The sequence below is a fragment of the Pan troglodytes genome, chromosome 11 (genome assembly GCF_028858775.2).
Source record: "Pan troglodytes isolate AG18354 chromosome 11, NHGRI_mPanTro3-v2.0_pri, whole genome shotgun sequence".
Classification (NCBI taxonomy): Eukaryota; Metazoa; Chordata; class Mammalia; order Primates; family Hominidae; genus Pan; species Pan troglodytes.
Window position 1 is genome coordinate 36,148,457 of NC_072409.2, and position 15,204 is coordinate 36,163,660.

Here is a 15,204-nt window from a genome sequence, read left to right on the forward strand (position 1 = left end):
GCCTTTCAAAGAGCTCTCATCAATGATTGAGTTGATGCTCAGTAATGAGCTGATCTGTATTCAACACACTGTGCTTAGTTTAATGAACTTTAATTTTTGCCAGAGCTGAGAGCTTTAAATCAAAGCCATGACATTGTATCCTGGCAACAAAAGTTCCCAACACTATTCTATAGTATATTGCAGATTTATTCTGGGGTGGGCACTTAGAGATTATTTCTAACTTTTCATAAACTTTGTATTTTGTTAATCACTGTTTAAATTAGCATATCTTTACTCAACTAGTAAGGAGACTTGACTTCATAGTCACAAGACTGACTAGAGGAGATAAAACATATTGTCTCCAAATCTCTGGATTTATGAAAGAAGTCTTCTGAAACATTATGTAAGACATTGGGATTTTTTTAAAAAAAATGTTTTCTCTATGCAAAAAGTAACAGATGCTGGTGAGGCTGTGAAGAAAAGGGGATGCTTTTAAGCTGTTGATGGGAATGAAAATTAGTTCAGCCATTGTGGAAAGCAATGTGGAGAGACCTCAAAAAGCACAAAAGACAATTATCATTTGATGCAGCAATCCCATTATTGATTACATACCCAAAGGAAAATAAATTGTTCCACAAAAAAGACACATAGATTTATATGTTTATTGCTGCACTATTTACAACAACAAAGACATGGAATCAACCTAGGCACTCATCAATGGTGAATTGGATAAAGAAAATGCTGTGAGACTGTGGAGAAAAGGGGATGCTTTTAAACTGTTGATGGGGATATAGATTAGTCCAGCCATTGTGGAAAGGAATGTGGAGAGATCTCAAAAAGCATAAAAGACAATTATTTGATGCACCAATTCCATTATTGGTTACATATCCAAAAAGGAATAAATTGCTCCACAAAAAAGACATGTATATTAATGTGCTCATGGCTGTACTACTCACAATAATAAAGACATGGAATCAATCTAGGTGACCATCAATGGTGAATTGGATAAACAAAATGCTGTACATATACACCATGGAATACTATGCAGCCATGAGAAAGAAAAAAAATCATGTCCTTTGAAGCATTATTAATGCAGCTAAAGGCCATTATCCTAAGCAAAATTAACACAGAAACAGAAAACCAAATACTGTTTGTTCACATTTATAAATGGGAGCTATATATTGAGCACATATAGACATGAAGAAGGGAAAATAGACACTGGGGGCTACAAGATGGGTAGGGGCGAAGGTAGGCATGGGCTGCAAAACTACCTATTGAATATCATGCCCACTACCTGGGTAACAACAGGATCCATACCTGAAACCCGAGCCTCACACAATATACCCATGTAACAATCCTGCACATGTACATCAGGAATCTAAAATAAAAATTGATAGGTTGCAAAACCCGAGTTCCTTCAAATATCTGGAAAGCCTTCCCAAAAAGCATGGGTACAAACAAGCCCAGACTGTAAGGCTATGATAATTTCCTAACTCTTCAATGCCAAGAGAATGATTAACATATACAAGCATCAAGACCATCCAGGGGAACATGATCTCACTAAATGAACTAAATAAGTCACCAGGGACCAGCCCTGGAGAGACAGATATGTGACCTTACAAAAAGAGAATTCAAAATAGCTGTTTTGAGGAACTATGAAGAAATTCAAAATAACAAGAAAAGGAATTCAGAATCCTATCAGAAAAATTTAACAAAGAGATTGAAATAATTTTAAGAAATCAAGCAAAAATTCTGAAGTTGAAAAGTGCAATTGACATACTGAAAAATGGATCAATCTCTTAGCAGCAGAATTGATCCAGCAGAGGAAAAAAATCAGTGAGCTTAAAGACAGGTATTTTGAAAATACAGTCAGTGAAGACAAAAGCAAGAGGCATAAAAAATAACGAAGTCTGCCTACAAGGCCTAGAAAATACCCTCAAACAGGCAAATCTAGACATTATTAGCCTTAAAGAGGAGGTAGACAGAAAGATAAGAGTAGAAAGTTTATTCAAAGTGATAACAGATAACTTCCTAAACCTACAGAAAGATATCAATACTCAAATACAAGAAGGTTATAGAACACCAAAAAGATTTAATCCAAATAAGACTACCTCAAGAAATATCAAACTCCCAAGGGTCAAGGATAAAGAAAGAATCCTAAAAGCAGCAAGAGAAAAGAAACAAGTAACACATGATGAAGCTCCAATAGGTCTGACAGCAGACTTTTCAGTGGAAACTTTACAGGCCGAGAGAGTGACATGACATATTTAAAGTGCCATAGAAAAAAAATATTTTATCTTAACATAATATATCTAGCAGAAATGTCCTTCAAACATGAAGGAGAAATAAAGACCAGAAAAACAAAATCTGAGAGATTTTGTCCACTCCTTATCTGTTCTACATGAAATACTAAAGGGAGTTTTTCAGTCTGAAAGAAAAGGATGTCAATGAGCAGTAAGAAATCATCTGAAGGTACAAAACTTGCTAGTAATAGTAAGTACACAGAAAAATAGAATATAAAATAGAATATAAAAAGAGACACAGAAGGTCATTATATAATGATAAGGGGGTCAATTCAGCAAGAGGATATAACAATTTAAATATATATGCACCCAACACTGGAGCACCCAATATACAAAGCGTATTAGAGCTAAAGGAAAAGATAAAGCATGTTAGAGCTAAAGAGAGACATAAATTCCAATACAATAGTGGCTGGAATTTCTAGCATTGGACAGACCATTCAGGCAGAAAATCCACAAAGATATATTGGATATAATCTGCACTATAGACCAAAGGAACTTAACAGATATTTATAGAACATTTCATCCAGCAACTACAGAATACACATTATCCTCCTCAGCACATGACTATTTCTAAAGGAGTCCACATATTTGGCCACAAAACAAGTCTTATAAAATTCAAAACTATTGAAATTATGTCAAGTATCTTGTCTGACCACAGTGGAATAAAAGCAGACATCAATAACGAGAGGAATTTTGAAAACTATACAAAAACATGGAAATTAAACAATATGCTCTTGAATGACCAGTGGATCAATGAAGAAATTAAGAAGGAAATTGAAACATTTATTGAAACAAATGATAATGGAAACACAACATACAAAAAGCTATGGGATACAGCAAAAGCAATACTCAGAGGAATTATTGTAGCTAAATGTTCCCACATCAGAAAAGTAGAAAAACGTCTAATAAACAACCTAACAATGCATCTTAAGGAGCTAGAAAAGTAAGAGCAAACCAAACCCCAAATTAGCAGAAGAAAATAAATAATAAAGAACACAGCAGAAATAAATAAATTGAAATAAATAATACAAAAGATCAATGAAACAAAAATTGGAGTTGTTGAAGAGATAGACAAAATTGACAAACCTTTATCCAGATTAAGAGAAAAAGAGAGAAGACTCAAATAAAATCAGTAATGAAAAATGAGACATTAAAACTGATAGTGCAGAAATTCAAAGGATCATTAGAGGCCACTATAAGGAACGATTTGCCAGTAAATTAGAAAACCTATAAAAAATGGACAAATTCCTAGACACATGCAACCTACCAACAATGAATCATGAACAAATCCAAAACCTATAGAAACCAATAACAAGTAATGAGATTGAAGCCATAATAAAAGTCTCCCCCTGCAAAAACCCAGGACCTGATGGCTTCAATGCTGAATTCTACAAAACATTTAAAGAAGAATTAACACCAATCCTATATAAACTATTACAGAAAAAGGAGAAAATACTTCCAATCTTATTCTGTGAGGCCAGTATTACTCTGCTACCAAAACCACACAAAGACACATCAAAAAGTGAAAACTGTAGGCCAATGTTCATGATGCAAAAATCCTCAACAAAATAATAGCAAACCAAATTCAACAACACATTTAAAAAACAATCATTCATTGTTACCAACTGGGATTCATGCCAAAGATGCAAGGATGGTTCAACATATGCAAATCAATCAATCTGGTATACCATATCAACAAAATGCTTCAATGAAATGAAATGCTGAAAAAGCATTTGATAAAATTCAACATCCCTTTATAAAAAACCTCAACAAATAGGTGTAGAAGAAACATCTGTCAACACAGTAAAAACCATATATGACAGTCCCACAGCTAGTATCATATTGAAATGAGAAGAAGTGAAAGCCTTTTCTCTGATATCTGGAACACAAACAAGGATGCCCACCTTAACAACTATTATTTGACAGAATCCTGAAAGTCCTAGGTAGAGCAATCAGACAAGTTAATTAAATGAAGGGCATCCAAATTGGAAAGAAAAAAAAGTCAACTTAGCCTTCTTTGCAGATTATGTAATCTTATGTTTGGATAACCCTAAAGACTCCACCAAAAAAATATTCAAACTGATAAATTCAATAAGTTTGCAAAATAAAAGTCAGTAGCATTTCTATATACCAACAGCAAACAGTCTGCAAAAGAAATCTACAAAGTAACCCCATTTATAATAGCTACAAATAACATAAAATATCTAAGAATAAAATGATTGAAAGCGCTCCAGAGTAAAAAGTATAAAACACTGATGTGAGAAATTCAAAAGGACATAAAAAATGGAAAGAGTCCATGTTTATGGATTGGAAGAATCAATATTGTTAAAATTTCCATTCTACTCAAAGAAATCTTCAGATTTAATGCAATCTCTATTAAAATATCAATGGCATTCTTTACAGAAATAGAAGAAAACAATACAAAAATTTATATGGAACAACAAAAGACACAGAATGCCAAAGCTATCCTGAACAAAACTGGAGGAATCACATTATGTGACTTCAAAATATTCTACAGAGCCATAGTAACCAAAACAGCATGGTACTGGCATAAAAATAGACACATAGGCCAAAGGAACAGAATAGAGAACCCAGAAAATAATCCATACATTTACTGTGAACTAATTTTCAACAAAGACGCCAAGAACATATATTGGGAAATGGACAGTGTCTTCAATAATTGTTGCTGAGAAAATTAGATATCCATAAGGTAGAAGAATGAAACTAACCCCTATCTCTCACTGTATGTAAAAGTCAACTAAGTATGAATTAAAGATTTAAATGTAAGACCTCAAACTATAAAACTACTATAAGAAAACATTAAGGAAGCTCTAGGACACTGAATTGGGCAAAGATTTCTTGAGTAATATCTCACAAGCACAGGCAACCAAAGCAAAAATTGACAAATGGGATCACATCAAGTTTAAAAGCTCTGAATAGCAAAAGAAACAATAAATAAACTGTAGAAACAACCCACAGAATGGGAGAAAATATTTGCAACCCACCCTTCTAACAAGGGATTTATAATCAGATTAGATAAGGAGTTCAAACTACTCTATAGGAAAAAAACTAATAATCTCACTGAAAAACGTTCTAAAGATCTGAATAGACATTTTTGAAAACAAAAGACATATAGATGGTAAACAGGTGTATGAAAAGGTACTCAACATCATTTATCATCAGAGAAATGCAAATCAAAGCTACAATGTGATATCTCACCCCAGTTAAAATGGCTTTTATCCAAATGACAAGCAATAACAAATGCTGAAGAGGATGTGGAGAAAAGGGAGCCCATCTACACTGTGGGTGGGAATGTAAGTTAGTACAACCACTATAGAGAACAGTTTGGAAGTTCCCTAGAAAACTAAAAATAGAGCTACCATATAATCCAGCAACCCCACTGCTAGCTATATACCAAAAAGGAAGGAAGTCAGTGTATCGAAGAGAGAGATATCTGCCTCCCACGTTTATTGCAACAATATTCACAATAAGCAAGATTAGGAAGCAAGCTGTGTGTCCATTTACAGACAAATGGGTAAAGAAAATATGGTACATACACACAATGTCATACTACTAAGCCATAAAAAAATGAGATTCTCTCACTTATAACAACATGGATGGAACTGAAGACAAACTTTGCATGATCTCCTTATTTGTGGGAGTTAAAAATTAAAGGAATTGAACTCATGGAGATGGAGAGTAGAATGAAGGCTACCAAAGGCCGGGAAGGGTAGTGGCAGGGGGTGGGGGAAGTGGGGATGCTTAATGGGTACAAAAAATATAGTTAGATAGAATGAATAATACCTAGTTTTTGATAGCACAAAAGGGTGAGAACAGTCAACAGTAATTTATGGTACATTTTAAAATAACTAAAAGAGTATAATTAGATTGTTTTTAACACAAAGAAAGGATAAATGCTTGAGATGATGGAAACTTCATTTACCCTGATGTAATTATTACACAGTATATGCCATATCAAACTATTTTATATATCCCATAAATATATACACCTACTATGTACCCATAGAAATTAAAAATTAAAAAACAATAAAAGTCAGTTATTTTTTTAAATTTTTCTCTAAATTATTTCAATATAACTGTATTTTCCTGATAACATTCAGTGGACAAGTAAATTATACAACTCAAAGAGTTAAGGGGTATTTGGGAAGATTTGCATTGCATTTCCCAGCACTATCTATCTATCTGTCTATCTATCTATCTATCTATCTATCTATCTATCTATCTATCATCGATCTATCTGTCATCTATCTATCTTTGTTTCTGTCTATATATCTCTAGATAGATGTTTCTATATACAGGTATTTGTAACTTTATAATTTCAATAAGATCTTCCTTCTTATCTCTTTGTTCATTACTCTAACATGCCACCAGGGCAACAAATAATAAAGAGGAGAGAGAATGATTTAAAGATTTCTATTATTTCTACATATTTTCTTTATATTATAGGATGTAATGAGAACTGCAATAGCAGTAATTAAATTCTTCATTAAGAAAGGTGAAAAAATTTACCTGTCTTTTCAAAAGCTTTCATTTGGTGGTGGTCTCTTAGTGTCCATATGAATATATAACTTTAAAAATTTATTTTAGTGTAAATATAATTTTAATGTCATTTTTCAGTATTTCTTTTTCAGTCTATTTTGTGTTTCAGTATCACCTCAATATGTGTATATTTTATTGGTCATACAATATTCCATTTTAAATATTATCTTATTAAGCTTAACTTGCACCCTCTTGGCATATGTAATTATATGACAGTGAAAAAGTGGCAACCAGGTATCCTTCAATAAATACCTTTATGTGCAGAAACGTTTTTTCCTTCAGAGTATTTTAAATACTCTTTTAGAATTTTTTTAGTATAAAACAAGTGGCATGATGCAAAAGTATCATGGATACTGGATAACACAACAGTCTAATCCATTTGGTAACATGGGAAATGTGAACCATTTTTTGCCATTTACACTTTGCTCTAGATGCATATTTTATAAATTATTTTCTGAGTATTTTCAGGAGTACTAGCCTTTTCAAAGAAAATAATGTTTATTTAGATCTTGTAGCAATTCTTAAGAGAACTGCTATATTTCAATGCATGAGTTCATATTAACCAATCTTTTCGATTAAATATTCTAAATCCACGATAACTATGTCTACTGAACCAATGACTTAAACACTATCTTATTTGTCCAAGAAAATGAGCTTTTAATAAGAACCATGAAATAAAAATATATTCTCATTTCTTTTGGCACTTGGGGAGAAACACTATGTAATAACTAAGAGATTGAATTATGAAAAATGACTTCTGTGAAAAAGCAGCCACTAATTTTCATGAAGATAATGTGATATTTTAAAAGCAGCCCAATATATAGACTACTGAAACAAGGGTCCCCAACTTATGATGATCAAGTACAGTAAATGTTTTAAAATGTAATTCAGTTATCTTCCTTCTAATTAACATGGGAACTACTGTTAAGTATAGAGTCAAGTCATAAATTGCATCAATATTAAAGAAGGCCTTCATTGTCTACTGAACCAAAGATTATTTGGGGGTTAAATGAATTATAACTCTGTCAACAAAATTCACAATGATGAGGTGCAAACTTCTGAAATATTTTGCTATACTTGATCAATATAGATAGTTTTTTAGGATCATTCATGAAGGTGATGATCACTCATCAAAGATGATACTTGACTCGAATGATTTCCCTTTCCATCATTATAAATTCACTGAAAAATTGTCAATATTTTTCTTCACTTGAAGCTTGAGAAATCCATCCACATTCCAGGTATCTGCATAGACTTTTCAAGTTTAATTTCTATTTTCAAAGCTATTAAACATTAACTTTTAACAGCCATTAACATTACAGCTAGTGTTACCTCCCACACTGGTGGCTGAAATTTAACAGCTGACATAGAACTTAGTATCTTGGCATAAGTGTGAAAGCTATTTTCTATGTAATTACAGAATAAAAACTTTAGTGTAAAAGCTCATCTAAGGTAGCTAATCAAGCTCTGGTACATGTCAGTAAAGAGCTTAAATTTCAGTGCTTCCTGAAATAAATGGCAGATTTATTATAGTAGCACACATTTGGCATTGTGTGGATCCTCTTTGACTTTAAAATGGACTATAAAACAGTCATATCTGCTTTTTCCAATCAGGAACCAGCCTCCTACTACAAGCTGAGTAGAAAGGTGAACACTCTTGAACAGGTAGACATTGTGATTCACCTTTGAAAAAATAACCGGGGGTTCTCCCCATGGTGTTGTGGGTGAGAAGGAAGCAAAAGATGCTTTGGTGCTTGGATTCTCACTTTGAATCTTCAAATAATATTTGAGCTGTCACGGACATGTTTTCACTTCTGTATCAAAAGTCTACAAACACACACTCCCAAACTATGAATTTTCTGGGTCAGTTCCTCATAATGAAAGGGGAATAGAATCAAGGCTAGTATCAGTGAGAACAAAATAAAATCATCATCCTATAGCTTAGATGACAAACTTTTTCATTTCTTAAATTTATTTTATTTTATTTTTTCTCATCTGTCTTTCTCTCTCTCTTTCCTCTTTTAAATTTTTGCTTTGTTTTGTTTGTGACAGAGGCTTGCTCTGTTGCCCAGGCTGGAGTACAATGGTATGATCTCGGCTCACTGCAACCTCTGCCTCCCTGGTTCAAATGATTATCCTGCCTCAGCCTCCCAAGTAGCTGGGACTACAGACATGCACCACCACACCCAGGTAATTTTTGTAGTTTTAGTAGAGACTGGGTTTCACCATGTTGGCCAGGCTGGGTTTGAACTCCTGGTCTCAAGTGATCACCCACCTCGGCCTCCCAAAGTGCTAGGATTATGGGTCTGAGCCACTGCACCCAGCCTCCCTTTTGAATTGTTTTTACGTAAAGCCTAAATACCAAGACCTTAGATTCCTAATGTCTGGATTCAAACTCTGGTTGCACTGCTATTTAGTCAATCACACATTTCCCTTATACCTGAGTTTTCCCATCTGGAAAGGGACCATAATAAATAGACTGACTTCACAGAATTGTTGTGAGTTAATATATGCAAATAACTTAAAACAGTGTCTGGCACATATCACGTCACATAACTAATGCTATTAGTGTTATATAGCATTTTCAGTAAAGTTCCATTTGTGGCTTTCCCTTTATTTAGCACTGGAGAGTATAATAAGAATCAACTTATGAAAGAATTTCTAAGATGAAAGAATTTCTAGTCACTGAAATGCTGGTCATGATAGTAGTTTTGGAAGAAATATTATTTAGAAAGGGTGCTTTCTCCTAAAGTACAAATCCATTGCAGGCCTGAGCTGAAAAAAAAAATGCAGAAAAAGCATTTTCACAGCCAAGGAAGAAGTGACTTAGTAAATCACTAATCTCCTTCTCTTAGAACATCCTAGCTGTATAGGCATTACATTAAACCTGCCATCAGAATTTATCCGTTTAATGAGCGAGATCAAACGCCTTAATTTCCAGATCGCTTTTTGACAGGATATTTAATTGAACCATGTCCTACCATAGAGGTTTTAAACCGGTGTTCCTGCTCCCCTGTTGTACCGTAGTCCTCTTAAAGGTGAACTATCAATTTTTTATCAATTTAAAAAATACTGGAGATGATAACAAATTGTGTGTGTATGTGTATGTGTGTTATGGAAATATCAGGTGCAGAGCAGAGGAGGAGGGTATAATTTGCTGATATTAAGAGTTGTTAGTGTGCTGAAAAACTAAGCCTGTTGCAAAACTTTTTTTTGTTGTTTTTGTTTTGTTTTGTTTTTGAAGAGCATGCAAGAACATTTCCTTGTGAATATATAAGGGCAGTTAACAGTTCTGCTCAAATGCAGTATGGTGCTAAAAGGCCACAGAGTGAGTAGTAAGTAAATAGAGATGCTTTTAAAGACAATGTGAAACACTGTTTTACTGTGGTTGTTATCTCTTGGCAATTATGCTGACATGTTTTAGTGTTGCTTTGAGTTCTTCTTTAAATCCCATGAAGAAGGGGAAGTAATGCTCCAGTGTTCAAAGAGCGCTGCCAACATGAAAGGGTCAAGAATCTTGGCTACAGCAGGAAACAAATGCACACATATGTGCACACACACACACTTATTAAACTTTGAGTCAGATTTGTCTTCCAGTTGTAAAACAACTGGCTTTGTGTCCTCAAGCATGGCACTAGATCTCTGTAAGCTGGCATGAAGATCAGTAAGATATACATGATACCTCCCAGATAGCAAGATCTTTCAAAATAACATAAATGAGATATTGCATGTGAAAGAGGTTTGTAGATAACACACAAATTAAAAAAGAAGAGGTTCCCAAAGATCTTAAAACAGAACTCTGCGGGAGTGGGATATAAAACAGATTGTTATGGGAGAACACATGGAAACATAGAGAGGAATCACACAGAGTGGATGATGGGAGGAGGGAGAGAATCAAGAAAAACAACTAATGGGTAGTGGGCTTAATACCTGGGTGATGAAATAATCTATACAACAAGTTTACCTATGTTACAAACTTGTACTTATACCCCTGAACTTATTATGAAAGTTTAAAAAAAAAAAGTGTACAGACTATATGGCTTTAATGGTAAAGGGAAGGCATTAGGGCCTGCTCAGTTGTCATGTTCAAAGCAAACAGGTAGCAATCGTGGAAACCAAGTATTTGGGGTTGTATGAGTCTCATTTTTATCAAAAGCTGACTGCCAATAGGTGCAGCCCATGAGCTATTATTGCAGAGGGTGTAAAAACTACAGGGAAATATCTGTACCCTGACTAAAGGACATGTCCTCTCTGAGGGGGTACACGCAACTGCATCAAATCAGATGATTGGCCAGTGTTCCATTTAAAATAGAATTTCCTAAACGTGAATAAACCAGAATAGGTAATGGATTATTTAAATGAACTTTGATAACATTTATGGCATAGATCAATATCAGCTATTTTTTTAATCAATGATTACTCTGTTCCTAAATGTATCCATTAGCGTGTATACAAATAGCCCTAAGGGAAAAAGTTATGTGTCCTTACTTCTGATTTCCTAATGAAAATGTTAGCACTTAACAACAAAAAAAATAATTTCTCCATACCTGAGAGAAAGAAATTTGAAACCCACAAAGAAAAAAATATAGCACTGATAAGGTTTTTATTTTTTTCAATCCCTTTCACTTCGTTATTCTAAACCACTCTCAGTAGAGATTAAAAGGTTGAAAAACCTAAACTTGTGTCCCTTTTTGAGTGATGTCTTGTTAAGTGATCCTGATAATATAGTTTTTATGTCTCTAAAAAAATTATTTAAATTATTTCCGTTGAAATATTTTGGGGTGATAAAAGAAAAAAATTAAATTTAAAGGAGTTTAATTGAGCAATGAAGGATTTGTGAATCGGGCAGCCTCCTGCGCCAGAATAGGCTCTGAGACTCCACACAGCCATGTGGTAGATGATTTATGGAAAGTAGAAGGAAGGTGATGTACAGAAAATGGAAGTGAGGTACAGAAGCATCCGGATTTGTTATGGATTGATGTTTCTTATTTGAACACAGTTTGAACAGTTGGCTACATTTGACGGGCCAAAACTTGGTGATTGACACAAGTGTCGGCTACGGGTCTGGTCACACTTTCACTTGTTATAGTTCACGATGTACAGAGAAACATTTAGGCCCAACTTAAACATGTAAGGAGGCAGGTTTAGGCTAAACCTGATTTAACAATTCCCCCCCGTTTTGGTTATCTTATCAATTTTGAGAGACTGACCAAAACTTTGGACATTGATGTTACTATCGCTATCATTAATGTACTTATTTGGCCTTGAAATCCACTGGAAAATAGCAAAACAGTGGGTTTTGTAAGGTAGGAGTAAGGACTTCCGGTTATTTTTGTTGTTGTTTTTGAAAGGATTAAAGTAGAGGGTACTTCTTTATGCTGCAATGTCCTCTTTACGGGAGAGAAAAACAATACCTGGTCTGTTTTAGGATCTATTTGTTTCCTTGAAGTCTTAGTTTGAATATGCTACATTTAGCATGAGTGACTCCACTTTGGTTTGGTCTGGTCTATTGTGACCTAGTGCGTGAGCTCAGTCCAAAACAATGGTCTCCCATAATTTTGTTTAAAAATTCCCCACTTTTGGTCAGGATCTCACTTAGGTGAGAGTGTGACCAAAATTTAAGGCCTTAACACCACTTTCACTTACCACCATTTTGGGTTTCCAGTCTCAGCATGTCATTCATAGGTTATGGTGTCCTCATGGTCACACATGTCTGTCAGCTCTTGTCATTCCAGTTGAAGAGATACCATTTGACATTCTAGAGATGGCTACATGCAAACATTTAAAACTTTTCAGAGAATACAGTGTACCAGGAAATCTATTATGACTATTAGGAGAATAATACCAAGAGTTTGGTATATGCTTCTTACCCAGGGTCCCCATAAACCAAACCACCTAAAATTAAGTAAAGAGTGAACTAGATAAGAGGCCACTCAATTAACTCAGCAGTCTTTTTGTTAATCTTCTGTAACTGAATATCTATAATCTACATTTGATATATTTCTCCATAGGCCACAAGTGCCGGCAGTTCCTCAGATACTTCTCTGTTTAGCCAGTTTATAATCTAGAGCAATTTTATTTCAAAGGAGAATTTAAAGTCTGTCGTGTAACCACAGCCTTTACAGTAGAGTCTGCAATAGAGCCTATTATGAGGGATACATTTCTAATCATTGCTTTTTTTTTTTTTTGCTCCAAACCATGAAAGAAAAGGACCTAACAAATGATGCCTTTCTAGAAGAGTGAAGGCCTCCTGGCAATGTTCTCTTTAACTCATGATGTGGGTTAGGAGGAGTGAACCAATGTTCTGTTTCTAACTATGTGACACTGTATATATCATTAAGGTTTCTCACCTACATTGCATCTTCATCTTTCATCTATCAAGACATAAGTTTATCTATGTATAAGGCTGGCTGCAAAATTATTCACAAATAAATGTATACCCATATGTGCACAAAATAGACCCTCTTTTCACTTCTGTTGTTCATAGAGGTATAAGCAAGGGAAAAATATTCAAAGATAAGAGTCTTATAATAGTAGAAATCTTGATCCATGATTTTTGGAAAAGCTGTTCATATCAAGAATATCTTCTTCTTCTGGGGAGAAAATTCCCTGGTTAGCTTCACCTTAAGGGGTCCAATGGGTGTGCAGTTCTATGAGTGTGGAGTAATCCTTCTCAGTTGTGAGATTATGAACCCAAAGTTCAAGGTCCCGAAGATTTTGCTGGAGTGTACATGGCAAGAAAGTATCTCTGTTGTTCTCAGAGGATTCGGTCTTCAGGTTCTAGATTGAGAAGGGGTGGATTTTCCTCAGTCAGTAAACCATTAAAAGCTTTTTTTACCAGATGAAAATACACAGAAATAGAAAATACAGTCCTAGAATTCCTATAACCACAAAAGACTCCAAATAGCCAAATCAATCTTCAGCAAAAAGAACAAAGCATGAGGCATCACACTACCTTATTTTTAAAATCTGCCACAAAGTTGTAGTAATCAAAATAGTATGGTACTGGCATGAAATTAGGCACCTTGGCCAACGAAACAGAATAGATAGCCCAGAAATAAAATCATGCAAATATAGTCAAGTAGCTTTTTACAAAGGCATCAAGAATACACAATAGGGAAAGGATAAAATTTTTAATAAATGATTGTTGAGGAAACTAGAAATCCACATGCAAAAATAAAATAAAATTGGATGCTTCACTTACACTGTACACAAATATCAACCCAAAATGGATTAAAGAATTAAACATAAGGCCTGAAACCTTAAAACTCCTAGAAGAAAACATAGGAGAAAATCTCCTTGACATTGTCTTTGGCAATATTTTGAATACCAAAGTAAAATATCAGACAACACAAACAAAAATAAACAAGTGGGAAAACATCAAACTAAAAAGTTTCTGCATAGCAAAAGTAGCAATTAACAAAATGAAAAAGTTACCTACAGAACAAAAGAAAACATTTGTAAGTCATGATTTCAATAAGGAGTTAATAAGGAACTTACACAACTCAATAGCAAGAAAACAAACTGATTATAAATGGACAAAGGACCTAAATAGACCTTTCTCAAAAGAAGACATACAGGCCGGGAGTGATGGCTCATGCCTGTAATCCCAGCACTTTGGGAGGCTGAGGCAGGCAGATCACTTGAGGCCAGGAGTTTGACACCAGCCTTGCCAACATGGTAAAACCCCGTCTCTACTAAAAATACAAAATTTAGCCAGGTATGGTGGTGCACGCCTGTAATCCCAGCTACTTGGAAGGCTGAGACAGGAGAACCTCTACCACGAAGAAGAGGTTGCAGTTAGCTGAGATCATGCCACTGCACTCTAGCCTGGGTGGCAACATGAGATTCTGTCTCAGGAAAAAGAAAAAAAAAAAGACATACAAATGGCCAGCAGGTATATGTAAAGATGCTCAATATCATTAATCATCATAAGAATGCAAATGCAGAAATACACAATGAGCTATCACCTCACACTTATTAGGAAGTCTATCATCAAAAAGATAAAAGATCCATGTTGGTAAGGATATGGAAAAAAGGAAACATTTGTATTAATATACTGTTGGTGGGAATGTAAATTGGTATAGCCATTATTTAAAAAAGTATACTAATTATCAGGGTAATGCAAATCGAAACTACAATGTGATACCATGTTACTACTGCAAGAGTGGCCATAATAAAAAAATAATAGATGTTGGCATGGATGTGGTGAAAAGGGAACACTTTTACATTGCTGGTGGGGATGTAAACTAGTACGACCACTCTGGAAAACAGTGTGGAGATTCCTTAAAGAACTAAAGGTAGACTTAACATTTGATCCAGCCATTCCATTACTAGGTGGAAAAGAAGTCATTATACAAAA

General features: G+C 34.6%; 1 long non-coding RNA gene across 4 annotated transcripts in view; it reads right to left on the minus strand.

Annotated features, from left to right (window-relative positions):
* The window catches only part of LOC107976743 (uncharacterized), a 72,338-nt gene that overhangs the window by 15,851 nt on the left and 41,283 nt on the right, over positions 1 to 15,204 (minus strand). For 3 of the 4 annotated variants that reach the window (XR_008537159.2, XR_001720935.4, XR_008537158.1), the window contains exon 4: positions 12,489 to 13,622. This is a non-coding gene — a long non-coding RNA (uncharacterized LOC107976743). Of the gene's footprint in view, positions 1 to 12,488; positions 13,623 to 15,204 lie in introns of those variants that run through there. The other variant, XR_010148609.1, reaches the window with a different exon arrangement.